Raw genomic sequence first — 19,604 nt, forward strand, 5'->3', positions numbered from 1 at the left:
ATCCTCATACCCCCCCTGGCGCAGTGGTGCAGCGGTTAAGCGATGCGCCACTGCCCTGCGATGGCAGGTGCTGCCACCGGTGGGGCTTATGCGACCCAGGTTGGTCTTTCCGAGGAACCTCGCGCGTCCAATCGTTAAATCAACTTTCACCTGCCATGGTGGACGGTTTGCTCACAATACGATGGGCAAGGCTTCAATTTTAGGGCTTCACCTGGAACTTCACTTTCTGCGTGACATGACCCCTCTCATGTTTTCGCATTAATAAACTTGCCCTGCCGGCACCGCCATAGGTACAACGCGTTGTCTTCACAAGGGTCAAAACTGTTTGAAAAACGAAAATTTTGTACTTCTGAGCGCTGTGATGTTGCCAAACCTTTCAGAAATGCGGTCTGCAGCGGACGTCATGATACTGGTTAGAATCACGTTCTAAGAAAGGTCGTTTTTGCTGTATTAGTATGACCTCTGTTTCGCCCCGCAGAGTAGCGGTTGGTTGGCGATAAGTGGCTTTACCATAGTGCTTCCACAGTACTTTGCCAAAGGCGTTACGTTGTCATTACGGTTTGCAAGAATGTGGAGAGGGCGGCCGCCGCTTTCGCTGCTGAGTCAGTGCATTTTTTCAGGGAAATGTATTTCCATCGTCCTTAGACCGGCCATCGACAGCCGTTCATAGACAGCCAATAGACCGTTCATAGACATAGACCGTCCATAGATATAGGCCGTCTGTCGACATAGACCGTCCATAGACAGCCATAGACCGTCCATAGACCGTCCATAGACAGCCCATAGACAGCCCATAGACAGCCCATAGACAGCCCATAGACAGCCCATAGACAGCCCATAGACAGCCCATAGACAGCCCATAGACAGCCCATAGACAGCCCATTGACAACCCATTGACAACCCATAGACAACCCATAGACAACCCATAGACAACCCATAGACAGCCCATAGACAGCCCATAGACAGCCTATAGACCGTCTGTAGACAGCTTTAAGGCCGCCAATAGACTGCATATAGGCAGTTCACTGAAAGTTTTTTTGGGGTTACCCTTAGGGTTTATGAGGGTCGCCCCACCGCAGCCGAAGCGCGGTGCGCTGTGTCGGCGTGGCGGTGTTTGCTGTTTCACTGCACGCCCTCGGGACCGCTGTGGCGCATCCTTGGACGTTGAGTTGGGAGAGGAAGAGATGACCCCAGATTCGGAGAAACGATAGCCCCGGCGACTGGCGCCGCTGTCGTGATGCCTGCGAAAGCTTGGCCGGTTTGCTGGCCGCGGTGGCGGCGTCGCATTGGCGTTCGCTGCTTTTCGCGGTCGGCCAAGGACGAGTCTGCAGCGCGACGCTGGTCCTTTCTTTTACAGGCGTCGGTGTTGCTCCTTCGTCGAGGGGGTCAGCTGAGGAAGGGTTACGGAATGGGAAAGAGTGCTGTGACGTCGCAGGGTAGAGAAAATGAAAGCAGCGCGGTGTTGGCCATGGCTCCTCGACTGAAAGCTGCTGCGCATAGTATCGTGTCCGTACGACTGATTTCTTGATGCAGAAGAGAATAATTTCATGCTCTCATTACAACTAATTACTGCATTCTTCGATTTAGTACCAAAGTATTTAGCCCCGAGACTGATTCTGATGTTATCAGTTTTGCAGCTTTGATGTAAAGTTTGTTTAGCGCTGCCACGATGCTATCACGACACATTTCCATAGCAGCCGGGCGTTTTCTGCTAACGCCGCACTTATTCTGTTTCCTTTTGATGCCTAGAGCTGAGGAGCTGACCTTTAAGTCATCAGACATCTGGTGCAGCCTTAATAACATGCAATGCTACCCAGGTGGGCCCGGGACAAGAAGAATCACTAGGCGAATATAACCGCGACAGAATACATGTGCTTAGCTCCAAACCCTCGATAATTCATCTTACATCATGGGTATGCGACACTTAAACTGAGGTCGAGAACAACAGCAACGACCACTGCGGAGACAGTTTTCTGCGGCAGTGCAGTAGGAGCTGCGGATGCGCGGCGACGTTTTCCGCTAGTCGACTGTTTTCCTTAAGAGATATAGTCATAGAGATCTGGGGAGTGCCGCACAAAGCTCTCCTCGGATGTAATACTCATGCATACTTGGTGAGTGCTCAGAATATTTCTCTTCTGTACATAACTGCCCCAGCTACAGTCTCTCTTATATAAAACTTTCGGAAGCGCTGCGGCAGAGACAGGGTAGGAGGAAGGTAGGACTCTTGACAAAACAAAATGAACATGAATTGAGAGGGTGCGTTAGTTCGCTAACGAACGCTTCGATAAAAGTACAAAGTCTTTTTTTTTGTGCCTTCACAGAAGCCTACCAGTCTGGTAAACCTGGAACTGAGCTCAATACACCACAGACGATCTTTAAATCAATACACCAGTGCGTATACGGTGAATAATTAATTACAATTATTTTATCCCGGCAGCTTCATCCTCTGCTGAAGTGCTCTTTGACGTCACGGTCGACTGGCTAACCCGCACTACCAAAAAAATGTGATGGCATATCAGCATCGCCGGCAAGCACTCGGTTCGGCGACGTCACAATAATTGGCGCTAGTGCACTTTGACGTCACTATAGTTACGTAAATTACAACCACATCAATAGATGTGGGTGTAATTGCCGAGCGGCTCCTCGGACAACATTCAAAATCATACGTTCCGCCCAACGCTTGCATGTGAAACTTACTAGAAGACATCTCCTTACGCCTATGAAACAAATCATATCGTTTTTGCATTTAGGTCACCTTTGGGACATACGTCAGAGGAACAGCCCTTTCTTTCTTTTTTGATTTCGCCGCGCAGATTTTCCTGATTTCTTGAATTACTTAAAATGAGGTCGTGCTCTGCTCTTTCCCATGCTTTTGGAGCGCCTCCTCCTTCGGGTTGATCTGACGCTACTGCGCTTAGCTTCGGCAGCCTGGCGGAAGTGTCGCTTCCGCCGTTGCCTCGCTTTTTCTTCCCCCCTCGACGAGAACTAATTGCCTCACACCCGATATACAAGAGGACGGCGACAGTATAAATGGCTAGGCGAACACCCTTTCAGTTATCGCAAGGGGATTGGCACAGATTCCGAGCCTAAAACCGAACCCTGCACGGCGGCTGTGGTCACTCGCCCAGCGCAGATACAGGCGACGTGGGAAACTTCCGACGTGTCTTTTCCGCGAGCGCCTGTGGGACACTGAAGGATTTTGTTTTTGACGATCTTCGTCGTCCTCGCGGGTGCTGTTTGCACTTTCGATGACGCCGCGCGCTAGAACTTACCCCGCCATTGCGAACAATGTTTAGACGCGTTTGTGTGCGAACCTGTTTTAAAGTGGCTCTCAGCGACGTCTCTTTCCGTTTCACTTCGCGCGTTTTATAGGGCCAAGCAAGTTTTACCTCGTGGGCTACAACCTTGTATTGTGTGGCGGAATTGCAATACGCCACATTCAAAGGAGAGTTTGGAATGCCACCTTTCCGATCTTCTTTTAATGAAACAAAATGAAAATAAACAAAGTACGGTCCTCTAGGACGAAAAAGACATGACATTTCGGCTCCAACGCGGGACACTTGTTCACCATTGTGATCGATCGTGAACAGTGCTCTCGTGTAGGAGCGAAAACATTATTATATTCATCTTTAGGTCAGCATTACTTTTATTTTTTTTTTCTTGTGACATCTTGACTGGACGGGCTTACCTCGAACTCCAGGAATTGCTATCTTTTCTCTGACCTATGCGGCGCATCTATAGTGGCTGCTTTGTGCCTCGGACGTGGCCGAGAACTGTGATAGCTACGCATTTAGTTTTATCCTACGTTTTCGCTCATTTCTCTCTAACTTTGCTCTTCACTGTCTCCAGCAGAGCCTCCGGGCACTGTACAGCTCTGTGCGGTACCTTCAGATCCGCACACACGCGCGGTCTAATTTCGCCGCTCGGAAAACCGGCGACGCACCTCTGTGTGTACCATGAGTGGGGTCCTGTAATTTCCGTCCGACACGCACACAACGGTTGAATAGCTGAGGGTTGAAACGGGGGGGAGGGTATGGCTGGCAGGGACGACCATATAGAAGCGGAGAGACTTTTTCTTTTATTGTTCAGTAGAGAGCGCCCTGAGAACGCGATGAACGGCTCTCGCAGCGTTCTCTTTCGTCCCCGTCCGTATTCTGCTTAGCGCTTCCGTGGTTTCCGGTCTCTGTGTTTCTCTTTGTACGCGTTGCCTCTTCCTTTGTGGGTCGCCGTTGCTGCTGGCCCCTCTGGTCATTCAAGTCCTCGCCGTTTCCGCAGTAATCGTTCACTGGTTTTTGAAACAACTTGCTGAGAGAAGTAAAAAGCAAAGAGCTAAAGAAGAAACAATGCGCCTCCTTTCTGGGCTATGAAGTGATCGCCACAGTGGCCGCGTGCGCCTGTATTGCCACCTTGTGTCTGAATATCGACGCGACCGCCCAGTGCCCCGCCCCCCGATATCATCAAGCGCTCATCACAGTCGCTTGCTTCGCCAACCGAACTGGAGAACCGGACGAGACTCTGCCCGACGCCTGTGATAGAGCAAGCGGCCGCATTGAAAGGCTTGACAATCAGTGAGCGTACAGAACAGTATTTAGTCACAGCTTTCGCTTCAACAGTGCTGTCACACTTTGCTGGAAGGTTCAGGTTGCCCATTCACCTCCATATTGTGCGGAAACATTGGGTCGGAGATAATTTTATGAAAAAGTTCAGCGTACGCATCCATTATCTCATAATTAACTGCACACACATAACAAGGTCGTGAAGGATACACAACAATCGCAAACTCGCGACTGAGATTTATTGCAAATAAAATTCATTCTCGCACCCTCCAAACTGCCACATCATGGACTACAAGCAGTCCGAAAACCTGCTATCCTTTTGACAGATTAATTGATGGAACGCTCACACAGCCACCTTCCCTCTTTTTTATTGAAAACGCCTCAGATAGCTCACGTGCCACCTCCTCATGGCTCCTCCTCAAAATTTTTGTTTTATCGGCAGAGGCCGACAAAGCTTACTACGCGTAGCTTTCCGGCATGCGCCGCAATGCTGGGGCAAATGTGACCCTATTTTGTTCTTCATTTAAAGCTGACGTTCCCTCAAGCAATCATCATAAAGGTTTAGTTAGTTTAGTTTATGGTGTTTAACGTCCCAAAGACGCCGTAGTGAAGGGCTCCGGAAATTTCGACCACCTGGGTTCTTTCTCGTGCACTGACATCGTACAGTACACGGGCCTCTAGAATTTCGCCTCCATCGAAATTCGACCGCCGCGGCCGGGCTGGAACCCGCGTCTTTAGGGTCAGAAACCGAAACCAGTGAGCCACCGCGGCGGCGTCGATCATTATAAAAGGCGCGTCTGGAGGATGTATACCCTCCGATGGCGTTAGCTGCATCCATGGTGTTCGCACCAACAGCGTAGACAAACGTTTTGTTGGAACATTTTTCCTGCATATATATCCCCACAGTTCGCTGCAACGTTGCGGCCACATTGTGCTAGCCTCACTCACCTATACCTGTTTTACATCTTCGTGCAGTGCGGGTAAAAAAGCAGAGAGTTTATTTCATGCGTTCATCTGTGGCGCGGGCATTAGGCGTCCCGCACTTCCGCTCTCGTGGAATAGGTGTAATCCTGGCTGCGTGCACGCAGCGAACAGTACAGCTGCCTTACTCTTCCTGACCGCAATCAGCGCGCGTTCGGCGTCTGGCTCACAATAACCATTCCCAGCGCGGACGGCGTCGTACACAATAGGCGGGCCCCACAGCCAGGAACGGCCATAGCGTGCCTAAGCCTCAGCCGCTCAACAACTTCCCAATGCACACACACTGCTCGTACAAGTTCGGCGGCGTCTTGCGCACGCGCTACTTTCTTCCAGTTCTGTGCTTTGCACATTTCGTTCGTGTCTTATCGGGTTGAGCTCCAAAAGCAAGGAAGTTTAAGGGGAAAGGGGGGAGGGGGTGTAACGAAGTGGAGGCTTATGGTATACAAAAGCAGGGATGGGAACAAAACTAAATTTGGGTGCGCGCTCCGACGCGCGCACGGAGGCGCTCCCTCCGCGATGCGCTTGGTGGTGGTGGGAACGTGCGTGAGGCAATCGGTGTGAGCCACGCTGAAAGCCCCCTTCTCGCGCTCTGCTGGAAGAAACACGCCCGGCTTGTAGAGCGGGAGCTGATAGATTTGTCGCGTGCTCGGCACAGCTGCTGGCCAAGCGACCGAACGACCAACCGACCGAAGCGGCTCGTTGGGCTGCGGCGAGTCGCTGTGTGTGTATATGCATATTTTGCTCGGTGAACTGGATTCTTTTCGGGGCGGTGCAAGAAGTTCGAGCAAATAGGCATCGAAGCGAAGCGGGGACGCGCGGATTAGTGTAGTCCTTCCTTATATTCGGCACCCGCTTTCGACTGACTGATTCCGCGTTGAAGCGCGCACCGAATTAGTGTAGGTCCGAAGGAGGAAGGAAGATAGAACGACCAGAATACGACGGAAAGCTGTGGCTTTCTTTTGTCTTGGCCAGAGAACGCGAGAACCCGCTTCGAGCTTTCTTTCATTTTGTGTTGTTTAGGAGACGAATTAGGGGCGAGGAATGATGCGCTTCTGCGGAGTTGCATTGGTTTTCTCTGTTTCTTTATGTTGTCGTCATACGTCGTGCGCGGCGAAGAGCGCGTCCGGGGAGCACGGGAACGGCAGTTCTTTAAAGAGGGCTGTCTGAGCGAAGACACTTTGTCCAAGACTGTCGTTCATCATGTTTTCCTTGACAGATGCCGCGAAGCGTTTGTTATCCCTGTTCCTCTACCGCTTTTGTTGGATATGGTGGAAGCTTTCTGTAGATAACTTGGACGGCCGGAAAGAGCCGTCGAGGAGGCAGTGATTGTTGCTACTGCGTTCGAGTGGACAGTTCTTTCTTAACGGATTAGGGATGTCAAGTTCCGACTTTGCGCAAAGCCTTTCATACTCTTCCTGCACATGCTAACATTACTTTCGCCTCGTATCTGTTACAGGCGGTGATACCCAGTGAATACAAGCATTCCCCTGGCGTGGTGCTCGGCTTACCTGAGGTGAGATGCATGGGAAATACGTCATTGAGCCCGCTTTAAGAAGGGCGAAATGCCTTGTGCCGTGAAGCTCTTTGACCGAAGCTACCCTTGCGCCGTACAAATTCATGATGATCATAATCATTTTATCAAAGTGTAAGTGATGGTCACATCCTAAAAAATAATTATTGGTCTTGTTCGGCCAGCACGCAAGCAGTTACCTTCATATCGACGCTGACTATACAGTTTGCTGCATGCTTGACGCTGACTGTGTTCCGCAGCGCGCCGCTGGACCGGAGTCGCGATGCGTGAGGAGGGTGCGGTCAGCCGAGAGCCACCACCATCGTCTCGCGTGTGTCGTCACGCACGTTACGAACTGCGCGCTCGCACGATGCGGAAAGCGAGTTGGGCGCGGCATGGCGCCACAGCCCAGTCAGTCAGTCCGTCGTTTGTCGCCCGCAAACAGAGCTTGACGGTTCTACGTGAGGCGGAGGAGAAGCTATCCAGAGAGCGCACGCGCGCCGACTTCTTTTAAAATCTCCAAAAAGGGGGAGCCGACCACTGCCCCGAGCGTTGATTTCTCTCTGCGACGTCGGCCTTTGAGGCCAGTAAGTCGACCGCTCCATCTGGACGGCGCCGGAGGCCGGATTCGCTTTTCTCGTCTCCACTGAATGTGCGCGGCCCGTTTGCTCTTCGTCAGCGAGAAACCGTTTGCGTCGGCGGATTCTCTGGGAGGGTAAATATGGTCTTCTTTGGTCCGGTGTCCTTCCTTTTGTGACGATGGCCGTTTGTCCGGGAAGTATTGGAGCGCGGTGCTTGCTGCGTGGTGCCGCCCTCCTCATTTTTCTTGCGCGACATGTTCATCTTCGTCAGTAAAGGAGCCGAAATGTGTTGCTTTAAACTTACTGTTTGAAACTTACTATCTTCGAATTTACCGCCTTGCAGCTCAGTGCCTTGCAGCCCAATGCGTTGCGACTTCATGCATTGCGACTTCATGCATTGCGACTTCATGCATTGCGACTTCATGCATTGCGACTTCATGCATTGCGACTTCATGCACTACGACTTCATGCACTGCGATTTCATGCATTGCGACTTCATGCATTGCGACTTCATGCACTGCGACTTCATGCACTGCGACTTCATGCACTGCGACTTCATGCACTGCGACTTCATGCACTGCGACTTCATGCACTGCGACTTCATGCATTGCGACTTCATGCATTGCGACTTCATGCTCTGCGACTTCATGCTCTGCGACTTCATGCTCTGCGGCTTCATGCACTGCGGCTTCATGCACTGCGGCTTCATGCACTACGACTTCATGCACTGCGGCTTAAATCACTTCTACTTAATGCCTTGCAAACTAAATGCCTTGAAAACGTAATGCCTTGCAGTTGAATGCCTTGCCATCGAATGCCTTGCAACTTCCTGCTTTCAGACTTGCTGGCGACTCACTCTCTGTTCTCCCTTGTGTGTTCGGTCTGATTGCGCGTACCTTTACTTCATGGATGCATACCAAATCGCCCGCCTTGTGTAGCCCTGCTACATGTTTAGAATAACCAGACCAGACATCGCCGTGCTTCATAAATTTAACACATTTGTCTTAGTTTTTCTTTTAATTATGTGCACTTGTGAATAACCAGACCAGACATCGCCGTGCTTGACAGGTTTTACACATTTGTCTTAGTTTCTTTTAATTATGTGCGCATGTGAATAACCAGACCAGACATCGTCGTGCTTCATAGATTTAACACATTTGTCTTAGTTTTTTTCTTTTAATTATGTGCACTTGTGAATAACCAGACCAGACATCGCCGTGCTTCATAGATATTACACATTTGTCTTTGTTTTTTTTAATTATGTGCACATGTGCCCTGAGTACGTCGAAGTGCCCAATCTAGAGGGCGTCCGTGAATTGTCTGTTTGCACTGGACACCCCGGGGCTTACTAATTCGCGCCGTCAAAGTAATAGCATTCGAAGTATACGGAGATCGTGGACCGCTTATGAGCACCTTGACTGCGATTCTTTATAAAGTATGCGAGAGCGGAATCGATATGTTTAACCGATGTGCCACGCCAGTACTCTCTTTTCGGGCTGAAATTCGGAGACCAAGAGAAAAAATATACTATAGAATTGAGACTAACAACTGTGGAGCGAGCTGTGGATAGGAAAGGGACCGGCGGAACATCACCAGGGACAACCAGGACAGCGCGCGTTGAAGAGAAAGTGAGAGTTCGGGAAGTTTTAGCTGAAATAAAGAAAGGAAACTGCACATGCTGGGCACGTGAAGCGGAGAACTGAGAAGCGGTGATCTATATTAGACTGAGAGAGCGAATATCAGATGAGTGATAACGTAATCGGGGGCAGTCGAGAGCCACATAAAACGTCCATCTGAAAGCGACATTAAAGCGACGTTGCGTGAAACTGCTTCCCATTATTTCATTGCTAAAGCACGATTCTGCGTGTCATATTGAAACTCTTGACGTCCTTACCGAAAACGACGGGTTGCCACCGTTTTGAAGTGAATGGCAGTGCAGCATTGCCTCTGGGATCCGCACAAAAATTGGGTGTTGACAGAGGCATTTTGGTTACGAAATCGGTCGGCGATGGCGACACCTGTATTTCGTTTTTTTTTTGTCTTCTTTTGTGTTTTCTAACTTATGCAACCTTCGTTTTCGGCGGGAGGGGTCTCTTTGTGATTAGAGCGGGGTCGCCTATTGGGATAGTGTGGTACAACGTGGGCATAGTTGGCCCAAAATGCAAGGATGACGGATACCAGTGGGAGAAGCCCTTGCCCTGCAATGACTCAGACATGAGTCTGACGATGATGATGATAATCCCGCTGGCGATAAACGCGGCCTCTTTTTCGGTCTCTTGACGTCAGCTAGTGAGCGGGACCGGGCCGCATAAAAGGAACGGGCAGGGCTTCGATAACGACGCCCTGAGCGTGCACTTTTTCCTTTCGAGCACCAATGCACACTGGCTGCTGGCTCGTTCCTCACGCCTTCCGTCTCGTCGTTTGTCTCGGGGCTTACGCGCGCTTTTTTTTTTCTCTCCTTTTTGTGGTTAGCAGGTTCGGGTTGCAGCCATACCGGCGCAATTACAGGCTCGCAGCTGCTAGTACTACCGCTGCCACGGCGGCGTCCGTGTCGCACGCGGTCTGAAAGGAGGAAATGGGTGAGGGGGACGGAAGGAGACACTTCGCAGCTGCTCTCGCGCGGTTTTTGTCGCTCACACCCACGACCTCCTTGGCATGCTTTGCCTGCCGGCCCTGTGACTGAGTGCGCCTAGCCCCCTCCTTGGACTGCTTGACCTGGCTGTACGGATACACCCAGCTGCATGCCGATCCACACGGCTCGCCGCTCTTCCTGGCTGAATGTGTGAGCTTTCTTTTTCTTTTGCGGTCTCAGCTCCCTTTTAGCACCAGTGCGCCTTCACTTTTTTTTTCATTTTCTCACACAATAGAGCTTGAATGGATCATATGCATGTTTCCGCTCAGTGCTTAGGAGCGCTCTTTGTTGGACTGTATGCGCGTTTGAGCACCTCGTTTGCGACTGTGAGTGAGCCTGTGTAGTTTCGATAGCTAAGATATGCGGTGGCTTCAGTAGAACCTTTTTGTACCGATACCTCTATGTCGCACTTTCTACGATGCAAGCGGCGTCCCATGTGCGAACCGTAAGCTACCGCGTTGAGCAACGGCAGTGATTCAACTTGTTCATTGTGATATATCCGTGTATGGGACATTCTCTTCTGGTTATACGCGGTGTTGGTGTAGTTTAGTAATTGCGCCTTCCAGTGGCTCATATTTGGAGGAGAAATTCTAGAGGCCCGTGTACTGTGCGATGTCAGTGCACGTTAAAGAACCCCAGGTGGTCGAAATCTCCGGAGCCCTCCACTACGGCGTCTCTCATAGCCTTAGTCGCTTTGGGACGTTAAACCCCATAAACCAACCAACCATTGATTTCGCGTGGTCTGGACCCACAAAAAGTGGTCTGGACCCACTCTAGGCCGGCACCGTTTTATGGAACGCGTACTTATACTGCGTTAATTTTGAAAACAGCACGAAGGACGGGACACAAGGAAGGAGACACCACAAGCGCTGTTCACTATGCCCAATTCACTACGCTCGTGCTTATAATGCGATTGCTGTTGAAAGCTTATCACTGTGTGCCCACGCTAAACATAGTTTGCAATGACGTCATCGCGGCCGCATTTGAGACCAGGGAGCGCAGCTTTTTAAATTCTGAACGTTTTCCTACTCCTCTTACCGCCAATGGTTATTGCGTACGCTGTGGAAGCTAACCTTGTTACCCAAAATGGCGTCCGTGACTTCCGGTGAAAACTCTACATAGAGGGAATGGCAGAATGTCTGTAATAGGCTACACCTACCGGCATCATACGGAACGCATGTTACTATCTGTTGGGCTGGATAATGTGAATGTCTCCTTCGTGATGTCGAGTCGTCGGTACCTGTATTGTAGGAGTCGGCTCCAAGGCGTTTCTAGTTCCGGTCGGTCACAGCACCGCCATCGCTGAAGGATTCGACGGACGCAGTCATCCATTCAAGCCTTTGGTACTGCGTGTGCACGGGTACCAAGGCCCCCAATCAAGGTTTTATTAGCGTGCGATGTATCGGACGCGTTTCGATGCACTTTCGCGATCGTCAATGCGCGGCCTTCGCTCGCAACCTTTCCCATTGTTTATGGGGTGAATTTGGGACGCGTGCTCTGTGGAGCGTTGCGGTCGCGGAGCAGAGAAGGCTTGGTGTCGCTGCGAGCGGCGCGCGCACTTGTCGATATGGCTTCTCGAACGTATGCGTTACTGGTAACGGGTGCGGCAGATGAGACTTCCCTTACCTTAAATGTAATTCTGTTCTCGTCGCATATAGTGATCGAAAACTATACCGATCGCCTGGTGGTCAATAATGTTACTTAGATGGCCCATGGTCCTCAGGGTTAACGCCCGGGATCTGCACATAGGGCAGTGAGACACGCTGGAGTGGAGGGCTTTTCCGAGTTAATTTCGATCCCCTCTGGTTTCTTGAACGTGCACTGACGTTGCACAACAAATGGGCGTCCTTTTTTTTCGCATCTCGCCTCCACCGAAGTGCGCGCCCGCCACGGCAGGGGTTCGATCCCGCGATTTTTGGGTCACCAGCTTTTTGCTGCTGACCCCACGGTAGATGTAAGAATGGTCAAAGTGCTGGAAAAGTGCCAAGCCTGTTCCTCATGAACCTCATTGCATATAATAATCTTTATCATCCTAGCCGTCGTCGTTCCTTACAGCTAGACTTCTTTTGACGAGATTCGTCCAGTGGCTGGTCAAGTTTGCTATTATTGCCTCTCTAGTGCTTTGGCAACGTTCACACGGGAATAAAACTTATGATTTTCCTTTCTTTTAAATAGAGTGCACTGAAAACGAGAACTACATATCTCTTTATTTTTTAAAGACGCAGTGATACAACTGAAGCACCACGTTCTTGATGGCAAGACGAGAGGCACCAAAGCAATTCTCGGCCTCGACCTTGAAAGCGCGTTCGATAGAATCGCGCACTCGGCGATCTTACACCAGATATCGCGGCATAACCTAGGTGTACGCACGTACAACTACGTTAAAGATTTCTTGACAGACAGGCGAGCTGTTTTAGTGGCAGGGGACCTCCAGCTAGAAGAGCAAACGCTGGGGAGCACCGGCACCCCGCAGGGCTCCGTCATCTCGCCCACGCTCTTCAACCTGGTCATGATCGGCCTAGCAGAAAAGCTACAAGAACTGAAAGACGTCCGGCACACAATATACGCCGACGATATAACCCTTTGGGTGCACAAAGGCAGCGACGGTCACATCGAAACGGCACTCCAACTAGCAATCGAGACAATAGAGGAATACCTAGAAGGTACGGGTTTACGATGTTCGCCGAAAAAGTCGGAACTCCTACTCTACCGCCCCACGCAGAGGGGCAGACCACCCGGGAGTGGTCGGAATGCGGCAACGACAAAGCGCGAGTACGAAGAGATCAGACTACGTACGAGAAACGGAGCAACCATCCCGATAGTACACACAATTAGGGTCCTCGGCATGATAATCGAGGCCAACGGCGTCAACGGCGAAACGATCACTAAACTAAAGCACAAGACAGCTAACGCCATGCGAATCCTCAAGAGGGTCACTAGCAGAAGAAACGGAATGAGGGAGGAGAGTCTCACACGACTCATACACTCTTTCGTCATTAGCCATATTGCGTACGTTGCGGCATTCCACAACTGGTACAAGGGAGAAGAAGCCAAGATCAATGTCCTCATTCGCAGGGTGTACAAGATAGCACTGGGTCTACCCGAGTCCACCAGCACGCATCGCTTGCTCCAGCTCGAACTTCACAACACGCTTAGCGAAATCGCCGAGGCGCAGCGCACTTCACAACTGGAAAGATTAACGGGAACGACAGCAGGCCGCCAGATAATGGAAAGTCTCGGCATCCGTTACCACGTACAACAAGGCCAGAAAGTCGCCATTCCAAACGCGATCAGACAAACGCTAAGAGTCGACCCGATTCCTCGAAACGTCCACCCGGAACACAACCGGGGAAGAAGAGTGGCCAGGGCCAGAGCTCTCCTGCACAGCCACGGAGACGATACGGGGACAAGGTTCGTTGACGCCGCGGAATACGCAGAACGCTCGCGATTCGCGGTTGCGGTCGTCGATTCGTGCGGCAAAACGCGCATATAACGTCAAGTGTAGCGTGCGAACGCGCAGAAGAGGCGGAGGAAGCGGCGGTGGCACTCGCCCTCACGGATCCGACGTGCACCGTGGTTCTCTGCGACTCGCGTCAGACGGTTAGAAACTTCGCCAAAGGATGGATCTCACAGAGAGCGGCCCGAGTCCTGAGGAACCGACAAGTCCAGCAGGAGGTAGAATTCCAAACCAGAATTCAGTGGTTCCCGGCGCACATGGGAGAAGTATCGAGGACGTATCGCAACCGCAACGAGACGGCACACGCCAAGGCGCGCGAGCTCGCGAACCGCGCCGGCGACCGTCGTCCGTGGAATAGCACCAAAGACTGCTTGACCAGCTACAACGAAATTACCAAGGCCCTCTGCCTGGCCCGCCGAACCTTCCCTCCGCCCAGCGACAAGCTGGACAGTGCGCACGCGGTGACCCTCAGACAACTGCAGACGCTCACGTACCCCAACCCGGAGCTATACCACAGGCTTTACCCCGGTACATACCCGACAAATATATGCAAGGTCTGCAACGCCAATGTAGCCACTTTAACTCACATGCTCTGGGACTGTAACAAAAACCTTCACGGTGCTAATTCCGGAACCCTCCCGCCGCGGTTGGCCGCTGCCTTGCGCAGCCCCAGCCTCGGGGACCAACTCTGGGCCGTCCAGCAGGCCCGCGAGGCGACGGCGAGGCAGCGCCTCGACGTCCCCACGTGGGAGACCTAAGGACCCGTCGACGAAAGCTCTGCAGGACTATGAATAAAGTTGTTACCAACCACCTGCAAAGTAGCTCTACTCCTAGGAGGTGTGAAGCGGCACCAAGCAGGAGCCAAGTGAATCCAAGCAGGAATATAGCCGACACTATTTTTCCAGCAGCTGAATTAGCGGCTCTTTTAGCTGACGTCACGTGAGGGGTCGCGCCTATTCACGCAGCACTCACATGTGCGTCCCGTGTCGTTGCTCACTCGTAATATGGGAGAACGAACGGGCGTGGTAATAGTATCTCTCATGAGCGTTTCCGACAGTGCACCTTCCAAGCCAGCCCGTGAACCTTCCGTGTAAACCGTAAGGGGAAGGCAGAGCGAGGGACAAAACTGAATAATCCGCGTACTTCCCACTCCCACACGGGATCAGAGAAGAGACGGCGATGCTTTCTCCAGAGAAGGTACCCCGAGCAGAAAGCGGAAGATACATGCAGTCATCGTTGCGCTAAGCGTTCCGTCCGGCCGATACGCACAGGCGTAGCCTTCACAGGGACAACACTCGCCCCTGCCGTTCCCTCTCCCCCTTACTCTTTTGTCACCTGTCACTGCGTTTCCTCCTGACAAGCGGGCGAGAAGGAAGGATGAGAGAGAGAGAGAAGCGCGCTAGTCGGACGTCTTGGTCGTCATCGCCCTAAGCGTTGTCGCGCATTGAATCGGGGACACCCAGCCACACGCATACAAGAGCGGTGTGTCGGGCAGCTACACGGCGTAATGAGGTGGCGTGGCGAAGGGGCGAGGGAGGTGCGACAGGGGGGCCCCGCGTGTGTGCGTGGACGTGTTGTTGTATGGGCACCCAGTAAGTGGGAAGGGGCGGGGGAAAAATAAGAGACAAAAGAAGGCCGTTTGTGTTTTTGTGGCCGCCCGCGTTGCTGCTGCTGCCTCCGGAGCGGCGGCAGGCTCCGCCGTCATCGTTGCAGCGGACAACAAAGGGCTGCCGAAGCCAGCGCTGCGGTATATCCGGACGGTAGTCCCCGTGCGACGTGTATGTCGTACTTCGGCACCATTGTTGAACGTTGCGAGGCGCTCGCTAGCTTAGGAGAGCGTGCCGGCCTTTGCGAGCTCTGTTGCCCAAAACGCACCCGGAGCGTTAGCGAGCGGGTCATCGTAGAGCGTTTCATCGGTACTCGGGACGTTATCATTGCAGTTAATGGTAATTATTGACACTCGCGGATTCTTCGTCCGTGGAGTACATGTGCTGGTGAGCCGTCTTGTCACGTCTTTTTCGGCACTACCGTCTCGCCGCAAATGCGTTTACAGCGCTAGTTTTTCTCGTAACGAGGGCATAGATGCAGGTACAGTCGGGAACAAAAGTCTGTGAATCGCGTGCTCCGTAAACGAGGCCAGCGGCTAATAACAGAGCGACATGCTTGGTTTACGGAGCTCGCGGTCCAGATACTTTTGTCCTCAACTGTACGTTGTTTTTTTTTTCTTTTTTATGCAGGCAGCTAGTCATTTAGATTAGGTAACGCTTCTTGGTCACAGGGATGTGAAAGAAAAATCGTGAAAGTTTTAGTATGCACGTCGCTTTGCGGCCGAAAGAAACAGAGAAAAGAAGCTCGATTCGCCTTTAGATCTGCGATTGCAAGCAGAAGTTGAGTTGTTATTGGGACGGGTGATGTGTCAGAAGGCGTGGATCCGGCATCACCCCGTTCACCGTCGCCTATCGCGTAGTTCCTTCCGCCCCTTAAGTACCGCGTGCCGGTAAGGAAGCCGTCAGCTATGCGATTCCATTTTCTCCTCAAGCGCCAGCATCTTACGTGACTTTTTACAGCGTCCTCGACAGCCGTCGCACCACTTACAATGTAGTCTCTCTTCCGCGTGCTCTGCCAGCATCCGTGCACTTTCTCCCTGACACACGCGGGCTCGAGCTGTCTGTCACACTTGGGTGACCCGATCGCACGGCTGCTTCGCCGTGGTGGTGCTTTTAGCTACGCGACTGAGTCGAATTGCAAGGCAACGGTGCGACGGGACTGCATTTATAAACATGCGCCTCGCGCGTTTTTGTAATGTATACGTAACTCCGCGTGATTTCTCGCTGCTTCTCAGTCCGGGAATTGAGAGCGGAAAGTTGTACTCAAGAGAAGGGAGTAGGGGGGGTGCCAACCGGACGGCATTCTTGGCTCCTCCGCTGCAGATGCGGCGTTCTGCATCACTTACGATCGTTCCGCACTGGCGCGCACCCCGTCTGAATCTTATTCACATCTCGTCCGGCTTTGCTCTCTCTCTGATGTGCGTCGGAACTTCGGTGATGTTGTTTGTCTTGCCTCGGAAAAGTCAACGGACGCACCTACCCTTTCCCCTTCCTGCTTCCCTCCTTTCTCTCCTCCTCTGACAACTAATCTTCATCCCGCGCCCTTATAGAAATGGTGTATAGGCAGTCGGTAGACTTCTTATAGACTCTATTACCTTCCTATACATTTTGGTAAATTTATAGCCTATAGATAGTCCATCGACAAGTCTATTAAAAGTGTATGGCCATAAATCTATAGATTGTCCATAGCATTTCTATTGCCTACAGACTGTCTATAGCATTTGTATTGCCTACAGACTGTCCATAGCATTTGTATTGCCTACAGACTGTCTATAGCATTTGTATTGCCTACAGACTGTTCTGTAGTATTTGTATTGCCTATAGACTGTTCTGTAGGATTTGTTTGTAGAGAGTTTATAGACTTTATGGACAGAAGTATATGGACAGTCTATAGACTGTCTAAAATAATTTTTCTAAGGGCGGAAACGTCCAGGCCTGTGGGCTCTGCAAATTAGTTTTCGCATATCGTTTGACTTATTTTCGGGCGTAGAATTCTAAGGTGGAAAGTGTTTCATTAGTATTTGGCCCTTGAAAGCAGCGTTCACCACCGGTTACCGGTCTTCATCGGACTTAGATATTTCCCGCCTTGGTACTCGTCTCTGGAGCCCCGGACTATATGTACTGCGGTATTCCTGACCTTATGCGTTCAAAGCGCAACTCCCCCTTTTTTTTTCCTCGACTCGTGGCGCCATCTGGCGTTTAATATAGTGCGGCATGGGGACGGGCGTGGGAGAAACGAATATCGCTCAAGAAGCAATGGAAGTAACTACGTCGTTAAGTTAACCACGCTTGCTTCTCTTTTGCGCTTTTGCAGCGTGTAGTTGCAGGAACAGTTGTTTACCACTGCGTTCCGTTGACGACATGCCCGCTAATTAGATCGGGGCTGTCGCGTTCTGCGCACGCCTGGCTTGAAGAGGATGGTCGGGAGGGTAACCTGTCTTGTTTTTTTTCTTTCCTTTTGTGATCTTCGTTGTGGCACGGTAATGCATTATGTGGTTCTCTCCGATTAATATTAGGTTGTGCAAACCGGGGAGATTCAATTAGTGAGTATAAGGGGGCCTGGTGAACGCTACGCCACTCATAATTCGATATTGCGCGGGATTTATTTTTCTTATCTCCCCTGTTTGTTCCGACATCGATTCGTGCCTGTATAAGAGGAGTGTGCTGCTTATATTTATGACGCTGGGGCCAGTGTAATATACATGTGGCGTTTCTGGGTTTTCTGGCGTTCGGTATTTCAACGTTGATTGAAAACGCGCCCTTTATACGTCACTTTGGATTAAAGCAGTACCGTCAAAAAATAATTTCGTGCTTAGCGTTCGCTAATTGATTCTAACAAGAATGCATTGCATAAACGTACTGTCGTTGGCTCCTTTCGATTTTTATTTTTGAGGAGGTTGGTGGAGAACCGTTATGTCTTACTTGGACTGCTCAGTGTTTTACGGATTATCAACGAAAGAAATAATAAAAAAGTCCCCCGAATTTCCACTCTGTTCGAAGGGTTGACAGCGGTAGCTGGTCGTCTTTAGCTGGGCGGTAACTTAACGTTTCAAAAGATTTCAGGCAGTCCATAGACAGTCCATTGACAATACGTATTGGTCCATATACAGTCTGTATAAGTCTATATACAGTCTATAAACAGTCCATACAAGTCCGTAGACAGTCCATATTCTGCTAATGGGCTATGAACTATCTATAACCTGTTCACTGACATTTTTGTTTGTCTTTGGCCAGGTTAGAGCAGCATTTAAGGGCGGTGTTTAAAAAGGCATTTTCTATGCTGTGTATACTTTCGCGTGGAACGGCGTAATTAAGCGATGTTGCCCGGCTTGTACAGATGGCTCTCTGAAAACACTTAACCCTTCGCACATTCATTTCCACCCGTGTTTCACACATGCGAGCCCTGTACAGCGTGCATGTGTTGTGCACCAGCGTGACAGCTGGTCTTGATTTTATTCGCTCGTTGCTTTCCTCGTTTGTGGCGGCATAACTGCGCTGCGTTCATTCCAGCTGCATCCGCGTTGTACAAAGTGTTACAAGGTGCCGCACTGTCGTCCGTTGCGTCATGTCATGAATGCGGAAGCTCTGCGGCTTTGAAAGTCGGGAAGCCTGCATGCGCTAAGCGTTGCCGTTTTTTTTTATTGCTTATCCTTGTTTTCTTTCCGGCTGTATTAATGAGGTCATTTCCCATAACCGTGGGAAAATTTTTGCTGTGCATCGCGCGGAACAGGCGGTATTACGCTCTTCGCTACTTGCTTCTATGGAAAATTGTATAAGCTTCAAAGGTCGCTATATTCAGCTGTATGCGATAGCACCCAGCATATTAACGCTTGTTAACAATCAGCATGTTGCACTGTGTTAACTTCAGGATAACCACCTGGATATACCATGGATGTCCAGGCATGGCTAATGCTTGCATTACTTGTTGAGAAAACGCAGTGTTAGTTTATGCTGGCACAGCTGTTAGGGAGCCGAACACTTCCACTATCGGACTGTTGCGGACTCATGAAGAGTTGATGTTGGCTTCAGTAGTACTGTATTTAGTTTAGTTTCTAAATATAAGCTTTAAAGATCCGTTGGCGCCCTTAGGAGCGCGTGCTAGTCCTCATCGCTTTGCGTGACTGATAGCTACTATACGAATCACTACATGCCTGAGGTATTGGAGTGGTTTGCGGGTTCGCATGAGAGCAAAGTGTGCAAATCGCATACTAAAACCCACTCTTCACATCTTTATCGGTTGTTGATAGGGTAGAGCATGCACTGAGCGTTACGAGGAAATG

The 19,604-nt window shown here is 50.8% G+C and overlaps 1 protein-coding gene across 4 annotated transcripts in view; it reads left to right on the forward strand.

Annotated features, from left to right (window-relative positions):
• The window catches only part of LOC149365404 (uncharacterized), a 220,182-nt gene that overhangs the window by 67,885 nt on the left and 132,693 nt on the right, over nt 1-19,604 (forward strand). For 2 of the 4 annotated variants that reach the window (XM_089542260.1, XM_089542274.1), the window contains exon 2: nt 6,994-7,050. The exons of 1 other annotated variant lie outside the window; for it this stretch is intronic. The gene's annotated coding sequence lies outside the window, so the exon portion shown is untranslated. Of the gene's footprint in view, nt 1-6,993; nt 7,051-10,279; nt 10,411-19,604 lie in introns of those variants that run through there. One more of the 4 variants, XM_089542288.1, reaches the window with a different exon arrangement.

The sequence above is a fragment of the Amblyomma mixtum genome, chromosome 1, assembly GCF_055824585.1.
Source record: "Amblyomma mixtum isolate Tamu chromosome 1, ASM5582458v1, whole genome shotgun sequence".
NCBI classification, from domain to species: domain Eukaryota; kingdom Metazoa; phylum Arthropoda; class Arachnida; order Ixodida; family Ixodidae; genus Amblyomma; species Amblyomma mixtum.